The following is a 25140-nucleotide window of genomic DNA, read 5'->3' on the forward strand; positions in this document are numbered from 1 at the left end:
CTAAAGAGAGTCTTGAGTAATGAGGTTGAGAGTGGCAGCTCCATTGCTGTGGCTTAATAGTGTAACTGCTGCATGCTTTTTTATCCCCTAAAATGTAACAAAATAGTCTAGTAGGCCCAATTCTTCAGGGTGACACTTGCTGAGAGTCTATATTTCAAAATAGAAACAGGTTTTTATAAGCAAAAAACTATAAATCTCTCTCTACAAGAGAGTTCCCAAAATATAATTACATAAGCCATTCTCTGCTGGGGCAGAAACTAATATGAATACATGCAATAACCTGTACTTCTTTGTGTTGGGAAATTATTTTTAAACCTTTATTTTTCTTATGCAAGGAGCAGCTGCTTTTTCAGGCTCTGAAGGGGCTAGGGAGTGACAATATGCTCACATTGTGCTCTGCTGGGAGCTATAGCCAGAGGACTCGCATTATTGCCAGTTTTTTTATTTTTTATTTTTTATTTTTGGTTTGGTTTGGTTAGTGAAACTTGTGAAAATGTTGTTTTTAGAGAATTTATTTTTCCAAGGAGCAGTTCACTTACAATAATTTTTTTTCTTTTAAGAATATCTAGTTTATGTGCATTTATCAGGCCTTGACCACATGCATATTGCTATGTGAGGACATTAGTAGAATATAAAAACTGAACAAAGATATAACCACCTGCTCATGGAACTCTCTGGCACTATAGTATTAGCTGACCATTAAGAATAAGCCTATTAAAGACAGTCACTTAATATGAGTAGTTTGATTCCATGGAGGGTTTCAGGGGCTCTGAATCTCCATTTTCCCCACAAACTAGACCCTAAAAATCAAAAACAAATATCCTGACTGCTGACTGTGCTTGAAATTCCATCACTGAACATTCAATCCTATTGTACAAGATACTCCTTGTTAAAAACTAAATCTCGCTAGAAGAAGAAACGTATTAAATAATAGTAATAACAATAACTAATGCTTAATGGGAGCTTACAACACTCAGAACAGTTCTAAGCACTCTATATTATTTAACTCATTTCATTCTCAAAACAACATATTAGTTGTCCTCAGTTTACAAATGCAAAAACTGAAGCAAGGACAGAGGTTTCGATTCATGTATGTCGGAGCCAAGATGGTCTGATTTTGAAACCCTTAGTCTCAACCATTCTTTTAGTACAGATGAGTTGATGAAATCCATTAGGGGGAACAGAGAAGGAGGGCTGGAAAGATTGAGAGAGAGGAAGTTTGCAGGATCAGGATCTTCTATTCAGAACTCACATTTCAGCCTGGGACCAGCAGTGGGTGTTGTCTGTTTTGCAGATCTGGTGATATCACTGAATTCTCTTGAAAACCAATGTATCACTTACACCATGAGTGAGTCACAGAGGGTCATCGAGGTCAAACCTATTTTCATAATAATATATGCTATCTGCCATTTTCACTTTTTTGACATTTGCAATGATGATACAAAAGCAAACGCTGGGTAAAATGGCTGGCGACGCAGGATGAATTAAAGCAATGGCACCAAATGTTAAATTCTTCTCTGCCATACACTTGCAGTAAAAATGTGCCAGTTTTACTTAGGAATAACCTTGATGAAGTGGTAAAAATTTAAAATTATTAATTTTATTAAATTTTAACCCTATGTACATGTGCTTTTTAATGTTCTGTGTAATGAAATACAAAGCATGCATAAAGTACTTCTTCTGAGCACCAAAGAGCGATGGTTGCCTCAAGGAAAAGCACTCTTGAGATTGAGTTACTAGTTGAACTAGCCGCACTTTTTGTAGAATACCATTTTTTTATAGACAAACTTGGGTTTTGGGTAAATACGTTATATAAAATGAGCCTTCCATTCCAAGGGAAACAACTGACAAGATTTGGTGCTAATGATAAAACTTGAGCTTCTAACCAAAAATTAGAATATTGGAAAACTTGGCCACCATGAGCTTCAAAGCTTCCTAAAACTTTAAGACTTTCCTGATGGGGTTAGTGATGTTATTGATAAATGTGACTTTAAAAATATTATATAATCAAACATGTTAACAATTAAAAGATCTGCACAACTCAGTGAACCAATATTTTCCAAGTGTAACATCAATGTATGATGTTACAAAATCATGCATGAGTAAAAGATCCATTGAATGTGCTAGGTAAATCAATGGATTTCAGTGTAAAAAGAGTATGAAAAGTTAATTGATATAATTTCAGATTCTACATTGCAACTAACCTTTAGAAAACTACCACCTGTTTAGTTTGACTAATGTATCAAAAAAGAAACCCAAAATTATAAGAAAAAGATATTAAAATATTTCTCTCATTTCCAACTACACAGTAGCATGAAGCTAAATTTTCTTCATATACTTCAACCAAAATAACATATTACAACGTATCACAGAAGCAGATATAAGAATTTAGCTATCTTCTATTGAGCCAGCACTAAATAATTTTTTAAATGTAAAAAATGTTCCTTTGTAGTTTGGGGAGAAAATACAGTCTTTTTTTTTTTTTTTTTTTGCTCACTAAAGTTTTTCATTATTTAATCATAGTAATACCGCTAGAAATTTACATGCAAAACTGCAGACTGCCAAATGTAAGAGACATAAGCAGACTTTTCTGAGACACCAACCCTCTGTTTGAAGCATGAAGCCGGTGTGACCATTTTGTTCAATGAAAAAAAAAAAAAATTCCCTTTGCCCTCATGAGGACATAACCCCTGGATTCTAGAAACGAAACTAGTTCAACTCACTTGACTCATGAAACCTTCCCCTGGGCCCCTAAGACAGTAACTCAGTTTCAAGAATTTAATTCTTTTTTTTTTTTTTTCCCCTTTGCTGTAAATAAAATTTTATTTTATTTTTTATTTATTTATTTTTTTAAATTATGGTAAAATATATATATAAAATGACATTTACCATTTTAACCATTTTTAAATGTACAGTTCAGTGGCATTAAGTACATTCACATTGTTGTGCAAACATCCCCACCTTCCGTCTCTAAAACTCTTTTTATCTTCCCAAACTGGAACTCTGTATCCCTTAAATAATAACTTCCTACTTCCTCCATTACCCTATCCTCTGGCAATGGCCATTCTACTTTCCATCTTAGAATTTGACGGCTCTAAATACCTTATATGAAAGGAATCATACAATATTTGTCCTTCAGTGACCACCTTATTTCACTGAGCATTTGATTCATTCATGTGTAGTGTGTGTCAGAATTTCCTTCCTTAAAGGCTGAATAATATTCCATTGAATGTATATACCATTTTCTTTTATATACATTTAAGCCGTGGATGGACACTTTGGTTACTTGTACCTTTTCGCTGTAGTGAACAATGCTGCTATAAACATGGGTGTACAAACATCTCTCTGAGGCCCTACTTTCAAACCTTTTGGGTATCTACCCAGAAGTAGAGTTGCTGGATCACATAAGAAAAATTTGTATTCCTGCCTTTTTCATCTTCAACTGCATGAGCTGCACTCTTTACATTCTTTGGCTCATGGTCCTTTCCTTCATCTTCTAAAACAGCATCATAGCATCTTGTTTCAGTGATCACCTTGCCTCTTCTCTCAAATCTCTCTCTGGCTCCTTCTTATAAGGACCCTTGTGATTGCATTTAGGGCTACCTGGCTAATCCAGGATAATCTCCCTATCTCGAGATCCTTAATATAATCACATGTGCAAAGTCTCTTTTGCTATATAAGGTGACATTTGCAGGTTCCAGAGAGTAGAACCTGTATCTATCTTTGGGGGGCATTATTCAACCCCATACAGCTAATAGAAAAAGTAAAAAGAATGCAGAAACATTGTTAATAGAAAGGTCCATAAAATCCTACTGTCCCTAGAGATCATCACAGGAAATAGTTTGGGATATAGGTTTTTGTTTGTTTGTTTGTTTGTTTGTTCTCTTTTTGTTTTGTTTTTTATGAAGTATTTATTGATGATTCTTGGGTGTTTCTCGGAGAGGGGGATATGGCAGGGTCATAGAATAATAGTGGAGAGAAGGTCAGGAGATAAACACATGAACAAAGGTCTCTGGCTTTCCTAGGCAGAGGTCCCTGCGGCCCTCTGCAGTGTCTGTGTCCCTGGGAACTCGAAATTAGGGAGTGGTGATGGCTCTTAAAGAGCATGCTGCCCCCAAGCATCTGTTTAACAAAGCACATCTTGCACCACCCTCAATCCATTCAACCCTGAGTTGACACAGCACATGTTTCAGAGAGCACGGGGCTGGGGGAAAGGCCATAGATCAACAGCATCTCAAGGCAGAAGAATTTCTCCTAGTCAGAACAAAATGGAGTCTCCTATGCCCACTTCTTTCTACTCAGACACAGCAACAATCTGATCTCTCCTTCCTTTCCCCACACTTCCCCCCTTTCTTTTCAACATAACCGCCATCGTCCTCATGGCCCGCTCCCCATGGTCGCTGTCTCTTCGGAGCTGTTGGGTACACCTCCCAGACAGGGCGGCCAGGCAGAGGCGCTCCTCACTTCCCAGATGGGGCGGCCGGGCAGAGGCGCTCCTCACTTCCCAGATGGGGCGGCCGGGCAGAGGCCCTCCTCACTTCCCAGACGGGCGGCCAGGCAGAGGCGCTCCTCACATCCTAGACGGGGCGGCCGGGTAGAGGCGCTCCTTACATCCCAGACGATGGGCGGCCGGGTAGAGGTGCTCCTCACCTCCCAGGCGGGGTGGCCGGGCAGAGGCGCTCCTCACTTCCTCCCAGATGGTGTGGCAGCCAGGCAGAGGTGCTCCTCACCTCCCAGACGCGGCGGCCGGGCAGAGGTGCTCCTCACTTCCCAGACGGGGCGGCCGGGCAGAGGCGCTCCTCACTTCCCAGATGGGGCAGCCGGGCAGAGGCGCTCCTCACTTCCCAGACGGGGCGGCCGGGCAGAGGTGCTCCTCACATCCCAGACGGGGCGGCCGGGCAGAGGTGCTCCTCACTTCCCAGACGGGGTGGCCGGGCAGAAGCGCTCCTCACTTCCTCCCAGATGGGGCGGCAGCCAGGCAGAGTCACTCCTCACCTCCCAGACGGGGCGGCCGGGCAGAGGTGCTCCTCACTTCCCAGACGGGGCGGCCGGGCAGAGGTGCTCCTCACATCCCAGATGGGGCGGCCGGGCAGAGGTCCTCCTCACTTTCCAGACGGGGCGGCCGGGCAGAGGCGCTCCTCACTTCCCAGACGGGCGGCCGGGCAGAGGTGCTCCTCACTTCCCAGATGGGCGGCCGGGCAGAGGTGCTCCTCACTTCCTCCCAGACGGGGCGGCAGCCAGGCAGAGGCGCTCCTCACCTCCCAGACGGGGCGGCCGGGCAGAGGCACTCCTCACTTCCCAGATGGGGCCGCCGGGCAGAGGCGCTCCTCACTTCCCAGACGGGGCGGCCGGGCAGAGGCGCTCCTCACTTCCTCCCAGACGGGGTGGCAGCCAGGCAGAGGTGCTCCTCACCTCCCAGACAGGGCGGCCGGGCAGAGGCGCTCCTCATTTTCCAGACGGGGCGGTCGGGCAGAGACGCTCCTCACCTCCCAGACGGGGCGGCCTGGCAGAGGCACTCCTCACTTCCTCCCAGACGGGGTGGCAGCCAGGCAGAGGCGCTCCTCACCTCCCAGACGGGGCCGCCAGGCAGAGGCGCTCCTCACTTCCTCCCAGATGGTGTGGCAGCCAGGCAGAGGTGCTCCTCACCTCCCAGATGTGGCGGCCGGGCAGAGGTGCTCCTCACTTCCCAGACGGGGCGGCCGGGCAGAGGCGCTCCTCACTTCCCAGATGGGGCAGCCAGGCAGAGGCGCTCCTCACTTCCCAGACGGGGCGGCCGGGCAGAGGTGCTCCTCACATCCCAGACGGGGCGGCCGGGCAGAGGTGCTCCTCACTTCCCAGACGGGGCGGCCGGGCAGAAGCGCTCCTCACTTCCTCCCAGATGGGGCGGCAGCCAGGCAGAGTCACTCCTCACCTCCCAGACGGGGCGGCCGGGCAGAGGTGCTCCTCACTTCCCAGACGGGGCGGCCGGGCAGAGGTGCTCCTCACATCCCAGATGGGGCGGCCGGGCAGAGGTCCTCCTCACTTTCCAGACGGGGCGGCCGGGCAGAGGCGCTCCTCACTTCCCAGACGGGCGGCCGGGCAGAGGTGCTCCTCACTTCCCAGACGGGCGGCCGGGCAGAGGTGCTCCTCACTTCCTCCCAGACGGGGCGGCCTGGCAGAGGCACTCCTCACTTCCTCCCAGACGGGGTGGCAGCCAGGCAGAGGCGCTCCTCACCTCCCAGACGGGGCGGCCAGGCAGAGGCGCTCCTCACTTCCTCCCAGATGGTGTGGCAGCCAGGCAGAGGTGCTCCTCACCTCCCAGATGCGGCGGCCGGGCAGAGGTGCTCCTCACTTCCCAGACGGGGCGGCCGGGCAGAGGCGCTCCTCACTTCCCAGATGGGGCAGCCGGGCAGAGGCGCTCCTCACTTCCCAGACGGGGCGGCCGGGCAGAGGTGCTCCTCACATCCCAGACGGGGCGGCCGGGCAGAGGTGCTCCTCACTTCCCAGATGGGGCGGCCGGGCAGAAGTGCTCCTCACTTCCTCCCAGATGGGGCGGCAGCCAGGCAGAGTCACTCCTCACCTCCCAGACGGGGCGGCCGGGCAGAGGTGCTCCTCACTTCCCAGACGGGGCGGCCGGGCAGAGGTGCTCCTCACATCCCAGATGGGGCGGCCGGGCAGAGGTCCTCCTCACTTTCCAGACGGGGCGGCCGGGCAGAGGCGCTCCTCACTTCCCAGACGGGCGGCCGGGCAGAGGTGCTCCTCACTTCCCAGACGGGCGGCCGGGCAGAGGTGCTCCTCACTTCCTCCCAGACGGGGCGGCAGCCAGGCGGAGGGGCTCCTCACCTCCCAGACGGGGCGGCCGGGCAGAGGCACTCCTCACTTCCCAGATGGGGCCGCCGGGCAGAGGCGCTCCTCACTTCCCAGACGGGGCGGCCGGGCAGAGGCGCTCCTCACTTCCTCCCAGACGGGGCGGCAGGGCAGAGTCGCTCCTCATCTCCCAGACGGGGCGGCCGGGCAGAGGTGCTCCTCACTTCCCAGACGGGGCGGCAGGGCAGATGTGCTCCTCATCTCCCAGACAGGGCGGCCGGGCAGAGGTGCTCCTCACCTCCCAGACGGGGCGGCAGGGCAGATGTGCTCCTCATCTCCCAGACCGGGCGACCGGGCAGAGGTGCTCCTCACTTCCTCCCAGACGGAGTGGCAGCCGGGCAGAGGGGCTCCTCACCTCCCAGACAATGGGCGGCGGGGCAGAGACGCTGTAATCTTAGCACTTTAGGAGGCCAAGGCAGGCGGCTGGGAGGTGGAGGCTGTAGGGAGCCGAGATCACGCCACTGCACTCCAGCCTGGGCAACATTGAGCATTGAGTGAGCGAGACTCCGTCTGCAATCCCAGCACCTCGGGAGGCTGAGGCGGGCAGATCACTGGAGGCCAGGAGCTGGATACCAGCCCGGTCAACAGGGCGAAACTCCATCTCCACCAAAAATACACAGACCAGTCAAGCGTGGCGGCGCGCGCCTGCAATCCCAGGCACTCGGTAGGCCGAGGCAGGAGAATCGCAGGAGCCCGAGGCAGGGAGGTTGCAGCGAGCCGAGATCACGGCAGTACAGTCCAGCTTTGGCAACAGAGGGAGACCGAAAAAGGAAGGAGAGGGAGACCGAAGAAAGGGGAGAGGGAGAGGGAGGGGGGAGGGGGAGGGGGAGGGAGAGGGAGAGGGAGAGGGAGAGGGAGAGGGCATTCAATTCTTAATCCCTTCTCCATGCATTAGAGAATTACAGCCAAGAAAGATGTTGGCATGGACTTACAGGCAATATTCCATAAAGAACAAGTGAGGAATAAGGTGAAATAAGTAGCAGGAATAAAGAACATTTTAGAAACTGCACAAGTCTTTTAACTTAGACAACACCATAAGCTCATTAAAGAATAAACCATTTTGCAAAGGATATATCCTTGCCAGTTTCATTCTCTACGTCTACATCTTCCATGGACTCAAAATACTGACTCCAAGGAACAGGGGAAAAGTCCCGCTTTCTTCCAGGGCCCATTCGCATCTTGGCTCCGCTCTGACTGCCCCCGCTGCCGGGTAGAGGTGGGCGAGAAGGAAGGCGGCCGAGGTGCATGCTCTTTTCGAGGGCCGACATCGAGGGGAGGTGGCACGCACGTAGTCAGACAGTAGGCGAAGCTTTGTCCCACGTTGAGTGTGGCCCAACTGGTCACGACTCACTCCCCTAACGACGGCCTGTCGCCTTTGGACAGCACCCAGCTACCCGTAGCACCGCCTACCGCCCACCCGAAAATACAGTCTTTTTAATCTATATAATCATAAATGCTTATGCTAACATGGAATGTGTTTATTATTGTTATTTTAAATGGATTAATAAGCAATTTTCAAAGGTTTTCTATTTAAATTTTAAACACAGTGACTATCAATAGATGTGACCTACATAAAAGTTCCTTGAAGTCTTTAATGTTTTTCAAAAGTGTGAAGGAATCTGGTCTATGGACTGCACTTTGAGAACCACTGTATATCCTTTAGGGTAGACAAGGCATCTGACAATACAATGTCCTATGGAGAGTGGTTTAATGAATAGAATATGTTACTCTGTGAGGAGTTTTCACCATCTGTGAGCATTAGAGGAAACAGTCCTCCACAGAAGACTAACTTCACTTCTGAAATCAGTTGCAAGCTTAGGGGTCCCCAGAACCACTCTTAGATAATCGCTAGAAACCTCCAAAGAACTTACTGTAAACAGTTACAGTTTATTACACAGAAAAAATACAGATTAAAATCAAGGACAGAGTCCAGGTGGAATCCAACTGTTCAGTTTACAGTCATCCTCTCTCCATGGAGTCATGGACAGTGTTAACTCTTTAACTCCTTCTGGCCACAATGTGTGACACACACAGAGTATTGCAAGTGAAGCTCACCCAAGTCTCAATGTCCAGAGATTTTATACAGCCTACATGGCTGACCTATAGTCTCCAGCCTTTCCAGAGGTCAGGCTGATACTTCTAGACTCAAGTTCATTCAAAGGCAAAACTGAAATGACTACTCCCACCAAAAGCCCCCATTGTAAATCACATTGTTAGACTATGTGGTGACTGAAGTCGTCAGAGACATGCCTATCAGGTGTAATGTTTCAAGGATGCAGAGATTACCTTCCAGTAGCTGAAAGCAAAGACCAGACCTCACTTTGGGTAAGGCTAGTTCTTTATTACACATTCTCTTAATGAGAACACTTGATGTGGGCACTATCAAGGCTGGATCAGCACCTCAACAATATCCTCAAAGACTCAGGCCCTAACCTTGTACTCTGCCATCTCCATAGTGTTGGCGTTTTCTTCACTGTGTTGGCCTTTCCTCATTGTTGTTATGTGAATGCTGAATAGCAACCCAATTCCAGGGATTTTATGCTCTCGCAGGATTCAAGGGGAAGAAGCAAGGTGTATGGGAGAGTGGAGGGAGAGAAAAATGTTTCTGGAAGCCTCCCAAGTAACTTATCCTACATCCTTGGTCAGAATGATGTCACAGGACCACACTCCAGCCTCAGAATGTAGCTAGGAAAGTGAACATCTGATGTTTACTTTCCCAGGGAAGCAGAAGGGTAATGATTGGCTTAGCACAATTATGATTCACTGCGGCTCACAGGAATACCAGTAGTTAAAAGGGGAGGAGGATGACTATTGGGTAAAAGAACCCTTCTCAAACATTAATGTGCACACAAATCCCTTAGGGCCCGTGTTAAAAATGCAGCTTCTGATTAGGTAGTTTGGGGATAGGGCCTGTGTCTGCATTTCTTAAAAACTCTCCTGTGATTCTGATGCTGGTCTATGGATGGCATTTTGAGTGACAGGGAGTTAGGAAACAGTCACAGTGAACTGGGTACAGATACAAATAGTGTGTATCCCATAAGACCAAATTTGCTCTCAGTACAACTGCTATGTGAAGTAAGCATGCCCCAGGATTCCAGATGGTAGAATTTCACATCAGACAATATTAATTGTTACAGATGGAATTTATTGAGAAGTTATTATATACCAAGAACTTTACTTCATTTAACTTTCATGACAACTTTATAAAGTAGGTATTGTTTTCATCTCTATATGAGGAAACAAAGACTGGAAAAGGTTAAGTAAATAGTCCTTATTCAGTAGTATTTGTTGGCAAAGCTTGAAAGCAAACCTGTTGGCCCCTAGAGCCTAAACTCTAAGACACTAGAATATTGACAAATGCCCTTATTACGTAGAATGAACTTACTTGAGATTTCACAGTTGATGCCAAATCAGGAAGTTCCTTGGCAGGTCCCCAATCCCCACTGCACTCCCCTGTTCCTCCCTGTAATGAATGAGGTGTATAACAGGCAGTTGTCTCTCCCTCCTTCCCTCTCTGATACGCTGCCTCCAATTCATTAGCCTAATTCCCGCTACTACACACAAAAGGGTTCTAGTGGATTTTTCTTCTCTTTGAAATAAAACATCTCTTTTCTAAATTGAGTGTCCTGTTATTTTCTAAATATGATATGACTTCTTTCTAAACCTTCCCATTATGTTTCTGATCCTGGTGGAAACGGATTTTTTTTTTTAAATTGCCTTCTAGAATACTGAACATGAATAAATACACATAGAATGGATTTTGGATTTTTAAGTTGATTTGTTTGTATTTGTTCCCTTTTGTTTCTTCATTAATTTGTTCATTTTTGAAATGAAGATATATTGAGCAACCTCTAAGTGTCAAGCATTGTTCTAGTTGTAGACAATATGGACACAGACTTAAATTTTTTTTTTTAATTTGTAGCATAAAAAATGTTTTTTTTTTCCCAACAAAAATATTTTTTTGGAAAATGTGCTACTGTTCCTGGGATGCTTCCCAAGCCATTTAGACACAACCAAATCTTTCCTAGCCTTCCACTAAGGAATAACCTATGTGTTTATACTAATTATAGGTCAACAATCTTTTCCCAGACACAAATCCCCACAAATATGAGACTAAATGAGCAAAAAAGAAGAGGTAGGGATCTTACTCAAGGACACAGCTATGTCTGAAGCTGTTTATTGCAGTTTTTCTCTCAGAGCAAGATATATCAAAAATGACTAGTAGCTTGTATATCTAACAATAGACAAATGCTTAGGTAAATTATGGTACATCACTTTGATCAACTTCAATATCACAGAGCTATTACGAATGATAATTATACATTCTGACAATATGAAAATTATTTAAAACATGATATGAATATGGCAAGTAGTTAAGATGTATTAATCCTGGGTAGTAAGCGTTATATTATTTCCAATACTGCTAAATGTTTAATGTAGTTCAGAATTTTAAAAAGAAAAGGAGAAAAGGATAGCTAATGAGTTGAAAGGCAGATGCAGTCTTCTCCAGTTCTACTGTCTAGAGAATTCATCTGACAACTCCCATGCCCACCGTGACTGCCTTAATTCAGACCTTCCTATTTCTTGCCTAGATTTCTGCAGCAGTCCTTTTATTCAGTCATGTGTTCAACAAAAATTGGTTAGGCTCTGGAGACACAGAAATGAAAGACTTGTACCTGTCCTCAAATTGCTTAGTCTACATTTGAGACATTGTTTCTTAATTAGTCTCCCAGCCTCTGGCCTCTGCACTGCCTCCAGGAGTGATCTCTCTAAAACATGACTTTGATGATGTTTAAACTCACTCAGAAGTTATCCGTTGCCTCTGATGATGTCTAAAGTCAGTGTAGTGTATAACATCCTTTTCATGGGGTGCCTACTGGCTTTTCTAGTTGCTTCTGTTGCCATTGTTTTTTATCCCAACCTAAGCACTGCCTTTTTTAAACCTTGTGCCATTCAATAAATGCACACCATCACCTCCTTGTCACTCGTGATATTTGCCCTGTTGTTTTTTCCACTTGGCAGCCTTTGCAGCTCTTACTAACCTGGCCATCTATAGCTCAGTTTCAGGATTCACCTTGAGTTGGATTCTCTGGGAAAACTCCCTTCCATGCTGGGTCTGGTGCCTCTCCTAGAAATTCTCCTCATTAGTAAGGCAGTACTTACCAATGTTACAGTGCTTATCACTGTGTACTGCCCCATCTACTAGTCAATGATCTTTGGGACAAAGACAGTATCCTTTATTTCAGACAGTGTAGTGACTAATGCACAACGATTTTGGAGTCAGGCCAGGTTTGTATCCCAGCCACACCCTTTTGTTATTTAGTTTATTATTAGCTCATTGAGCTACTTTGTGCAATTAAATGAGATAATTCAGGCTTTGCATATGGTGATCTTGTAACACATTTAAGCTGTTCTTATTTCTATTGATTTTTAATCTCTTCATCCCCACAGTGTTCAGTGAGCATTTGACAAATGAAAATAGAGATGAAAGAAATAGTGGCTTCTAAATTTAGGAATGATTGCTTTTGATCTAGACATTTCAGCTAGTGCCTCTGTACTCTGAAAAATACCTGGAAAGGACACGCCAGAAAGAAGAAGCCACTGAACAGGAAAAGGCTAAGTGAGATGAGAAGATGATCAAGGGAAAAGGATATAGGATGAAGATACACAAGTTTGGGTGGGGAGGAGAAGAAGAAATGGAAAAGGATAATTGGAAGGTAAATTAGACTCTCGTAACTTGCTAATTATAGTGTGGCCATTTCCTATTTGCAGTAGAAATCTGTAGAACTACCTCTCAGGAGGTTCCCTTTCTTCTTCTAGGAAATATCTTTCTCTACCCCTGACCAAATTGACTGGTTTGAGTTTGTTGCCTGATGTAAGCAGCATCAATGAGCCCAAGGATGAGGTACATAAAGCCTACAAACTATGTGGATCACGGCATTCATCCAGACTGGAGAAGAATAAGGCTGCCATTTTAGGCCAAAAGAGAGGAAAATAAGGTGACTATGATGTTCAAGGAAATATTTCTTATTGTTTCTGAGGCTCAGATGACCTCATGATCTCTGTTATTTGGGCAGTCCATGAAATAATCTAGTGTCCTTTCATTGATTTCCTTTTGCTTATACTAGTTTAAGTTGGATTTCTATTACATGCATTCAAAAGTCATAACTAAACTTTATCTACGTGGCTCCATTTCCCACTGTATGCCTCTATGCACCTTCTGTTCTACTCACTCTGAACTATTTAACTGATATGGTTTGGCTGTGTCCCCACCCAAATCTCATCTTGAATTGTACCTTCCATAATCCCCAGTTGTTGTGGGGGGGGGGGGGGAAATTTTCATAATCATTATCTCCAAAGACAGAAACCACAACAAAACATAATGATATATTTGACTACATAAAATGTTAAATTTAAATATCAAAAAGCCCATCAATGAATAAATAAGGAATATTTAAAGTTTTGCACATAATAACACATTTAGAGAAATAATATATTTTATTTTCAATTGCATATATATAATATGTTATTTTATTATTATTATTATTTTTGAGATGGAATCTCACTCTGTCGCCCAGGCTGGAGTGCAGTGGAGCGATCTTGGCTCACTGCAACTTCTGCCTTCCTGGTTCAAGTGATTCTCCTGCCTCAGCCTCCTGAGTAGCTGGGATTACAGTTGCCCACCATCACGCCTGGCTAATTTTTTGGTATTTTTTTAGTAGAGATGGGGTTTCACCATGTTGGCCAGGCTGGTTTCGAACTCCTGCTTCAAGTGATCTGCCCGCCTTGGCCTCCCAAAGTGCTAGGATTAAAGGCATGAGCCACCACACGTGGCTAATATGTTATTTTAATTGCATAAATATAATATATTTTAGTAGTCTTTTTAATATTAAAATGACTAATAGCAAGTTGATAATAGAAAGATGAATATCTGAATAGAGAAATAGGAAAATAACACAAGTAAAAAATTTTTAAAATTAAATACAAAAATTGTCAACAAACATTTGAAAATTTTTAAATTGTACTAAAAATGGAGGAACACCTACTTAACTGTTTAGTCCCTGGTTTGCCCACCCACTCACACATCTCATAGCATATCCACAACATGTTGTGTGTTTCTCTATTGCTTTTCTCATTCATCTCTGTATTGTGGTTATTTTACCACCTGTCTCTCTCACTAGACTTTAATTCCTTTTGGAAAACCCAATGTTCTGTTTCTCTCTCATGCATTAACTCACAGCATTTAGTTGGGCTCAATGAAGGTTTATGGAATGAATGATTTAGGTGAGAGAGTGTCTTAAAATGGGCGTGCTCCACTAAATAATTTGTCATTGTTGTCTCTCCAAAGCTGCAAGGTAAATGTCTTTAGTTCCTGTGATATTTGTTCCTGTAATTGAAAAATCTCTATTCTTTGTATTAATGCCTTATTCTTCTGATTTGTCTTCACTCTTATACAGTTATGGGCAAATTTTTTTCATTGTAGAAATATTTTATCTCAGAGCCAAATGCTCCACTTACTAAAATAACACTTTATCTGGTTATTGTCATTTTTCCCCATCTCCTCTTTCTTTTGTTATTATCGGAACTTCCATTTACACCATGCAAGGTGAATTTTTTTAAAGAAGTGATCCATCCTGCAGTGTATTAATTTCAGCATAAATGTATGTAAAGTCAATATGTCAGCTATTTTGATTTGCATTAAACTCTATTCTTACTTTGTATTTTATGCCACAAAAGCTGAGGATGGGGGCGGGGGTGTTGAGTGAAAAGGATAGACCAGCACAATATTCATATCTTAGCTTGATAGAGCTGTTTACAATAAATAAATATATAATAATCTCACTATAACAAACTTTCACTAAAGTGCAATCATAAATCTTAGGTCAAGGGAATCAAAAACATAATTCAGAAAGGCTTTTGGGGACTTCGAGAGCAGAAGGCACTTAGATATCAGTCAGAACTGAGTTCCAACCTCAGTTACCTCACTTAGCAGTTGCATGGCCTCCTACAACTCAAAATAAATTTTTATAAATAAATTCAGTCCTGAAGCAAGATCTTAAAGCATATTTTAAGCATATCCTTAAAAAGGATATGCACCTGCATAAAAGACAAATCAGTCTCAACCAGTCAAATAACCAGAAAGCTTTCATTGAAGCTTTGCTTTATGCTGAGCAAGGTGTAGTGCATCCAAAAACACACGCACAAAAAACAACAACAACAAAAGCATCAATGCAATAGCTTTAAAAAAACAATGCAGGTCCTCTTGTTTGCTCTGAGTTCTCTATGTCAAGACTTGCTCTGTCATCCCTCGTTTACCTCATTGCATACATGACTGTTGTAAATCCTTTTTAGAAACCTTGCAGAAATATAAACACAGTGGCAATCAAGTATATTTTATATGATATACTGTTAGCATTTTAAGTTAGTGGGAAAAGCTATATTTTTAATGTTAACTTTTTCTTTTTTTTCCTTTTTCCTTTATTTTTTTAGAGTCTTTTTCGGTAGCCAGGCTGGAGTGCAGTGGCGCGATCTTGGCTCACTGCAACCTCCACCTCCCGGGTTCAAGCGATTCCCCTGCCTCAGCCTCCCAAGTAGCTGGGACTACAGGTGCGTGCCACCACACCCAAATAGTTTTTTGTATTTTAGTAGAGGCGGGATTTCACCATGTTAGCCAGGATGGTCTCGATCTCCTGACCTCGTGATCCACCCACCTTGGCCTTCGAAAGTGCTGGGATTACAGGCATGAGCCACCGTGCCTGGCCCTTTAATTTTAAATTTTTTAGGTAAATCATCAGCTATTTGGAGAAAAATAATAAAGTTTAATCTTGACCTTATGCCATATTGTAACATAAATTCCAAGTGTAGAACAAATGTAGAAAATTAAACCACAAAGGACTATTAAAGTGTAGATGAATTTTTAAAATTTTGGGGAGAAGAAAATCTTCATAAGCATTATCTACAAAGACAGAAATCACAACAAAACATAGTGATATCTTTGACTACATAAAATGTTAAATTTAAATATTAAAAAGCTCATTAATAAACAAATAAGGAAAATTTAAAGTTTGCATATGATAATGCATTTAGAGATATATTTTATCTTCAATTGCATATGTATTATAAATTATTATAATTGCATAATTATAATACATTTTAGAAGTCTTTTTTAATATTAAAATGACTAATTACAAGTTAATAATAGAAACATGAAGACCTAAACAGAAAAATGGGCAAATAACACAAATAAAAAATTTATAAAATTAAATATACAAATTGTCAATAAACTTTTGAAAATTTTAAAAAGTTCACTAGAAATGGAGGAACAAAAGTTAAAAATTAAGACAATACAAAAATTATCTAATAATTATAAAAAATAACTACATATTAAATTGCTAGAAATTAGAAAACAATAGTATCAAATGAAGACAGCATAATAATAATAATATCAAACGAAGAGAGTTTTACACAATGATGGGGGATAGTTATAACTTTTCTGGAGGGCAATTAGGTACTAAAAGCCTTAAAAATGTGCATAGCTTTGACGTAGGAATCTCACTTCTAGGAGTTAATGTTAAAGGAATAATTGAACAAGTATACAACAAGTTAGTCTTCATTATTTTTAAATGATAGGAAATTAGGAACAATCTAAATGACCAACCATAAGAGATGAGAGATACCAGCACCTCTGTATAATGAAATACTGTTCAGTCATTCAAAAGTGTCACAGAAGTGTATTTATTAACATGAAAATATATTGAAGATACAAAAATGGTTAATTATAGATAAGCTGTGAAATACAAAATTAAAAAATAAAATGCCTAAATAGAATGATGTTAGAACATTGGCCGGTAGTTCTCTGGATGGTATGATAATGGGTAATTTCTACTTAAAGTATAACCTTTTTTTTTTTTTTTTTTGGTTTTCCAAGTTTTTCTACGTTAGGTATTCATTCAGCCACCTCTTGCAACCCATCTTAAATTCTTTAACTTAAGCCCCTCCTGTGGCACTCAGCTTCCGGCACGGAGACCCCACCACACCTTGTTCCCTTTCCACAGATTTTCTGCTCTTTGACAGCAGGTGATTTAGAGCATTCACACCCCACAAGGCAATCTTTAACCCACAGGGATAGAGTCATCAGATAAATACTCTATTGTAATGTAAAATGCATTTTTAGGCCCCTCAACAGGTCCCAGCAATTTATCCTTGGCTGTCCACAGCAGTGACCAGATCACTGCTGTGCCCAGCATACCAGCGCCATAACAAACTTTTGCATTGGTCTTTCTCCTGTTTCAGTCTTCCCAGTCTCTCCCTCTCTCCCTCCTCCTCCCAAATACACTTTCTACATGCACATAAACCTTATCTCAGGCTTTGTCTTTGAGGGCACCCAGACAAAGACATGCATATATTAATTTCATCATAATGAAATTCAAGAATACTCAAAGCATTTGATATAATTTTAATGCAAATAAAGGCTCAGAGTTCTAAAGCGCATGGATAACAAAACAGTTTTTTTTTTTTAATTTAGTAGTGCTTCTGGAACCACAGGTGAATTCTGCCGCCCATTAGGCAAGCTTAATACTACAATACTACACAGTATACTGCCCTTAACTGTTTTCAGGCTATTACTTAGATTTTATAGGAAATAGATCTGCACTGCTGCTAGAAATGGTAAGAAATGGTTGAGCAAAGGACGGCTGTTTCCGGTTCCACTGGAGGAATCCCACTGCATGGATGATGGTAAAGAGCCTAACATTGTTTACTACTAGAAGCAGCAGTCCCAAGATGTCAACCCTCTGTATGGTTTGCAGTTGCCAGGGTCACCAAGAAAGACACCATTCACACAGGCACTGAATGGACCAACACTTTATGCATGTAGAGAAGAGACAAAGCAAGATCAGCGTCAACAATGAATGTTGGTGCCCACAGCCAGCAGGACTTACCCTGCAGAAAGAGATGGTCTGCTCACACTCATAAGCCACTCTCTCCCCTCAAGGACCAGTGGGATTGGCAGTGGGATTGGCCAGGTGCCATGTGATGCACATGCTTCAGCAAAGAAGTACACTTCAAGTCTGAAATAGGTAAAAAGACTGTCAAGGGTTCCAGTAAAGAACCTTTATAGCACAGGCTATAAAGCTTCTTTATTTCTCTGTAATGAAATGTTCTAGGACCATGGCACATTGCCACTAAGCAGGAGTCAAAAGACTACCCACAAGAGACTGTCTTCCCAACAGGGATTCAGTGGTTTAAGACATGACATTCATAGGAAGCAATCCCACAGCAGCTATAAGAATAAAAGTGGATTCTAGGCTCTATATTCTGTTTAGGTGAAATTTTAGTATGGGTCAGAAGAGTTATTATTATTATTATTATTATTATTATTTTTACAGGACCACCTACCTTTATGGAATTAGAAAGTTCTTTTCTTTTTCTAATTACTTCCCGCTTCCTGGCAAGCCTTGATAACCTAATTCAATGGCGCTCAGATGAGCCACAGAAATCTACCATTAAAATTGATGGGTGGCAGTCATTTCTCACATTGCAGGGAAAATTAAGTTTATAGATATCATCTTTTTCATTTTAAGTATTTCTTCTATAACTTTGGCCTAAACCTTTGGCATCCGGCCTCCATGGTCTCTGTTAGAAAGCAGTCTACAATGATATCTAATTTAGTACAGTGACATATTTATTTTGCAATATAAATTTGATTACCTCATAGTGTTTTTCAAAAATACCATTCCTTTGGGTGGCTGTGCCACCTGAATTTGTTTGAAACACTGTCCTAGTGGAGCATAGTTTAGCTGTTGTACTTTATTAGCTGCCTAAATAGTTGTGTGAGTACTTCACAGGAATTGCCCCAATGCTAAATGAGAATCAAAGAGGTGGAAAACTAGAATCTGGCCAAGATTTCCTTGAACATCGTTTGACTTTGAATCTGTTCTGTTTCCTCTGATTGCCTCTCGCAGGAGCCCTTGAGGAAGCTTTAGAGAGCACCTGGCATTCTTTTCCTTCCAATGCAGCCCTTTGAACCTCCCACAACTGATATAGTTGTAATGGTCTTATTCATTACCAGGTAATAATTAGAAGTGATAATGTCACAATACAGTGCTAATTGAAAGGTTAATTCAGCCACAGAAATTTGCCTTAATTGATGAACTGATACCTTATGGGTGAGAAGCTGCGTGTCTTGTAAAGCATCAAGCCATGCAGACACAATGCATTACAGGACCCAAGAAATCCAAAGGAATTTTCAAGACAGAAACTCCCCAGCTGAATGGGCTGCATGGAGTAGGGATTCTACAAGACAGCAAGATCATCATTGGTGTGTCTAGGAGTTATTGAAACAAGCAAGGGCAAAAAATACTGTATGCCCTTTCCATGACTTGAGTTCTTGAAGTATCCTGCAAACTTTTCAGTGTAGCTAGAACCCTTTCTTCAAGTCAAATCCCAGAGGAAGATCCAACCATAGCTGTTCCATTTGAAATGAGAGGGTGAAGGCCTGTAGCCCCCCTAATCTCCCTACCAATTTCCTCCCCACCCAGCCCTTCCAGGAGCTGATATGGGAGTATTTAAGCAGATTTCAGAGTGGAGGCTTCAGCTGAAGAAATGTGATAAATTCCTAGATTATACACCAGTCCTTCATGTCAGAGCAGTCTCTGGCATGAAGATTACACTAAGATTTACTGAACTTGGTTCATCTATCTTCTTGGATTGTCTTTGACTGCCTGTCAACCCTGGAAATTATTTACCTGCCCAGAGTTTAGACTAATCCCTAGTTTTCTTCTTTTCATTGCCACCCTGCTTATTCACCTGTCAGATGGCAACTATATTTCTTTTCGCTCTGGAGAGTCTACTTGCTTTGAACTTATTTGGTAGATTATAGGGTCTGAGTACCTTAACTTTTGGGAATTCCACAGGCTCCTTTGAGCCATTAGAGAATCTGATTATAGCTTTTCAATTGTGTCTGTTTCTCCTATATTTTTTATTTATTTATTTTTGAGACGGAGTTTTGCTCTTGTCACCCAGGCTGGAATGCAATGGCACCATCTCAGCTCAGTGTAACCTCTGCCTCCGAGGTTCAAGCGATTCTCCTGCCTCAGTCTCCTGAGTAGCTGGGATTACAGGTGCCCACTACTATGCCTGGTTAATTTTTGTATTTTTAGTAGAGATGGGGTTTCACCATGTTGGCCAGGCTGGTCTCAAACTCCTGACTTCAGGTGATCCACCCGCCTTGGCCTCCCAAAGTACTGGGGTTACAGATGTGAGCCACCACGACTGGCCACGTTTTTCTCATTTCTTTAAATTGGAACCTATCACTGTATGAACAGAAGGAGAGGAACATGAGTTTGCAGTGTGACTTTCCCAACATCCCTCTCCAAGGATGGGCCCAGGTTGTCCCTATAAAATCCAGAACCCAAGGTGTAAAGGAGTAATCTCCCTCACTTTTTTGATGATGTTGGGGGAACTGGAAGATAAAGGCTGGAAAATTCTGTCAAGTTAGAATCCTAGTTATCAATCTTGATGCCTCCTTACCTCTTACATCCCACATGCAAGCCCTCACCAGGTGTTGTCAATTATGCCTATTCAATCTCTCCAATCCCCTCCACTTTGCTATTCCCAATGTCACTGCAAGAAAGTCATACCTTACTTCAAGATCAGGCTGTAAACAGTTCAGGCTAGGTGAAAGTCATGTATTGTTACAATTATCTGGAATGCCTCGGGAAGTTGCCCCAGTGGAGACAGACTTACTCCTTCTCAGTAAATCCAACACAGTTTTCTCTCTAGTGTTGGAACAAACTGCTGTTCCTTCAGCTGAGCACTGGTTTAAGACATTAATATGTATTTAGGGACCATATTGGATGAAAATATATACATATTTAAACCCTGTTATGACATTTAGCATGGTGAGATATCTATACGGTGCGATGCACCGAAATTGAAGAAACAAGAGTTTCTTATCTCACATTTTGGGCTTTCTCTGGAGCATACGCTCCTTTCACCCAATGACGAAGTGTTGGCATTATCTAAAGTGCTATTTCTCTATGTCTGTTTTCTTTCTCCAATTCTCTCCCCTCTCTTTGTTGTTTAGAATGTATAATTGAATGCCAGTAATATGATGGGACTCTATTCTGTTTATTTTTAGGTACCAACATCTCTTGTCTGAATTACAATGAAAGTTCTCTAAAAAGACTCTTATCCCCCAACACTAATCTTCAATCCATTTACCATCTGAACACAGGATGATAGCTCAAAAACAAATTTGATCATGCCTCTCCCTCCCTTTTCTTTTTAAAATCTTTCAACCCCTTCTCACTGTGACAAGTCCAAAGCCTTTGACATGACATAGGAGCCCTTCGTAATCTTCTCCCGGTTCTTTGCAAGTCTCTGCTCTCACCACACTTACACCCATCACACTGCCATTTCCAGTGAAATCACACTGCTTGCACTCTCTAAAAGGGCAATACTTCCCATATCTCAAGGCCTTTGCACACATCCTCAGTCATCATCCTTGTGTGACTAACTTCTCCTTGTCCTTAAGATTTCAATTTAAACATTAAGTCCTCTGGGACCTTCTTTGCATATCTGTAGCACTACCACTTCTCCTGCTGGCTAAACCTTTGCATTTCTATAACTGTAGAGTATTCAAGTCCCCAGTGAAGTCTTGAGCAATCACTCCATATTCTTAACACTCTAAGGAAAGTGAGAGACTTAGAAACAATTTTGTTTCATGAGCCATGTTATTGATTTCTTTTCCTGTAACACCAGCTCATTTACAACTCAACAGCAATAATAATTATTATAATTACAACAATTTAAGAAGAAGAACTAACACATCTGCAGTGTATATGCCAGGTATTCTTCCAAGATATATAATTTATATATGATAAATATATTCATGTTTACTTACTTATACACACATATATTTGCTCTTTTTATCTACAGAATTGCTATTACACTCTTGTATCACAGGCGAAGAACCTGAGTCATAGAGAGACGCTAACTAACTTGCAAGGTGGACACAGAGAATACACACATACAGCTTTTCAGTAAATTCAATTCAGCCAGTCTTTCCTTCAGTATAGGAACAAACTGGAAAAATCAGGATCCAAGCCCAGGAAGTCTGATCTAAGAACCTGCCTAGCCAGTGTGTCCTCAGCTTCTCTCATGTGTCTGGACTAACTTCTAGTATAGACTTTAGTTTGCCATTCTTTCCAGTTGACAGTTACTTACTTTTCATGCTAGCTGCTCAATGGGTGTTCATGCTGCATTGAACAGAAAAAAGTATTCTCCAAGAAGAGCCCACCCTTAGAAGGCTTACTATGCATGCATGAATAAATTTTTCCATGTGCCCTCCCCATCATTGTTGTTTGCATGACCAGAAGCCCTCTTACCTCAACAGTGTCTTTTTTTAGACAAATGGTTGAATTCCACTCACAGAACCACACTAAACATTTCCCTGGACTGCCCTGATCCAAGCATTATGCTATTTGTATTCATTAAAACTGATTAAGGTTTTCTTTATATTTATCACCAGTTTGACTTTCATAGCTGAGGCTTATTCTGCTATCAGCAGGATTCCTGGTCTCCCTTGGATGTTTTCAAAGTGAAAGTCCAAGAACACAAATGAATTCTGGCAGCCACAAGTCCCAATTTAGTGTGTGAGTTCCAGTGAGATGAGAGGAGCTGTATTTTAGGATAAAACAATTAAATAACTCTGAATTAAACCTATGGTGTACTCATCACATTCTTTTCTTAGATTCATGTGCAATGATAATGTACTTGACATGATTCAATTATATCTTAAATTCCTGATAGCTAAAGCTAATCAAATAATAAAAGTATAATATACCAGTCATATTTACAAGAGTTGTATAGAGCCATTGACCCTGGAAAGGGCATCTTACCTCTAATTGTGCATTATGGACAGTGTGGCCCCTATAAGCCATAAAAAATAATCATTAAAATGCTAAAATAAGATTATGAGTTCAACCAAAGGTAGGAGCTCTACATTAAGTTTTATTAATATTGAAAGAGGACGAGAAGCACAAATGAGGACAAACTATAGCATCTTTTTCTAGTCTTCTATGTGACTCCAACCCCAGGTCCCTTACTGTGACCACCAAATGCTTATAATCCCTTGCACACCTAGACAATCTCATTAGAGAAATAGACACTATAGATCCCTCTGGGGATTTTTCTGTTGAAGTAAGTAGAAGAGTTTAGCTTAAGGAGAATACTATATTCAATTTCACACCTCTGCAACCTGCTCACATTGGTTGGAAACAATGCGGGTCATCTGGAGTTTGAGATGTGTCTCCTATTTGCAAGGACACACAGCTTCTGCAAGGATGTGTTGCTGGCTATTGCTTTTCAGCACTGCACCACCAAACATGCTGCAAGGAAAAGTGAAATCTGGCAGCAAACTCTCACCTTCTGGAGTCTGTCTAATGTTCTGCTTGGATTTGTGTATAAAGACACAGGCACTGTATTGCTTTTCTCAGAAGTGCTGTCTGCCTTTGACTTGTACTTCTTCATTAGAAGGAACTTTCCTTTTCTCCCTGTTATTCTTCCTATGACCTTAGATTCAAGGAGAATAAAGGAATATAATTTGGAACAATAAATCCTTCTCATCTTTCAGGTTTGGTTGAAAAGCTTACCTCACTATTCCCTAAACACCTGGCTATTATAAACTCTCATGACCTGCTATTGTCTGTACCCTGTTAGATCCTTATTCACTTTTATGTGTTTGTATCTTATCTTTCCAACTAGACCATGAGCTCCTTGAAGGCAAAAATGGCCTCACACTGTTATGCACCTCCACAGTCCCTAATCTCAGCACCTTACACATAGTAGGCAGCTGGTATTTACCCTTTGATGGATTAATTTAACAGGAGGAGACACTGCTGATGACAACTATAAGCTCCAAATGAGAACCACTGTGTCTTAGATCGTGCTTGTCACACTTGAATGTACATATCACTTATCTGGGGATTCTGGCAAAATGCGGCTTCTGATTGCTAAAACTGCGGTGGTGCCTGGATTCTGCATGCCCAAATCCCAGGTGATGCCAATGATTCTGGTTTAGGGACCCCGTTTTAAGAATCAAGACCTTAGACATGAAGAAAATTAGACATGAATAAATCATTTAGAAGTCATTTCTTTGCTTTTTACATTTTGCAGAGCCATACCTAGATCACACTTCTGGTTGATTTGAATCTAACCAGTTTAGAGACTTTCAGAAATATTCAATAACCAATTAAGGGTCTTCTACACAATAATAATAGCTAGTGTGCCAGGGTAATTCACTGAGGTGCTAATTTGCATGTATTCCCTCTTATTTCTCATGCATTTGTTCTGAGCAAGTAGTCAAGCCCATTCAAATGCTTTGCATCAGAAACTTTGAGACATGGGGTGGGAGGGCAAGAGCTGCTGGAAGACTCCCTTCTTGTCTCTTTTGAAATTTGAGTGATTGAAAAGATAAGATTAGGCATTCTTTAGGAAAGGGAGGAGAGAAAAAAAAGATAAATAGGAAAAAAAAATTGTCCCCAAGGCTGAGAAAAAGAGGAAAATCAGTGTATCTCCTAAATTTAAGCACCAGGCAGTCTGGGCACCAGGTATTAAGCCCTCATTGTGTCAATGTGCCTGTGCCATGGATGGCATGGAAGCCACAGATTTCTGGGAACATTTGAGCTCAGCAAATGGGTATAGTAATAGGAAACAAGGTGGACTGATATATGGAAGTTTTTCCAATGCTTTAGCACTGCATGGCTACCCTCCACCCACCACAACCACGCAAACACCCAATTAATTAATTTAAAATTTAGAAATGGAAAAAAGACGGAAGGGGAATCATGATAATGTTTAGGAAAAAATGTCAGCCTAGCAAGCGAGGTTTGGAACTGGATTTAATCTGATTTTAAAGAAGTAAATCAAGGTACTATTTCTTGTTTAACCAAGCGTGTGAAGTATGATTCATACTTGATGAAACATCTATTGAGTGACGATTTAAAGATGAAATCAAATCATGTCATCCTCATCCTCCCCCCACCCACACACATACACCTTCCCCAACTCAAAACTTTCTAATGGCTTCCAAATCCACTTAGAATAAAATGCAAATTCCTTTCCATGAGCTACAACACTCTGTACTCTACATTTGCACCATCCAGGATGGAAGCCGCTGACCACATGTGGCAACTGAGCACATGAAATGTGGCTGGTCTGAATTGAGATGTGCTATAAGTGGAAAATGTATACCAAGTTTCAAAGATTTAGTGACCCCACCTCAATGCCCTG

The sequence above is a fragment of the Pongo abelii genome, chromosome 11 (genome assembly GCF_028885655.2).
Source record: "Pongo abelii isolate AG06213 chromosome 11, NHGRI_mPonAbe1-v2.0_pri, whole genome shotgun sequence".
NCBI lineage: Eukaryota > Metazoa > Chordata > Mammalia > Primates > Hominidae > Pongo > Pongo abelii.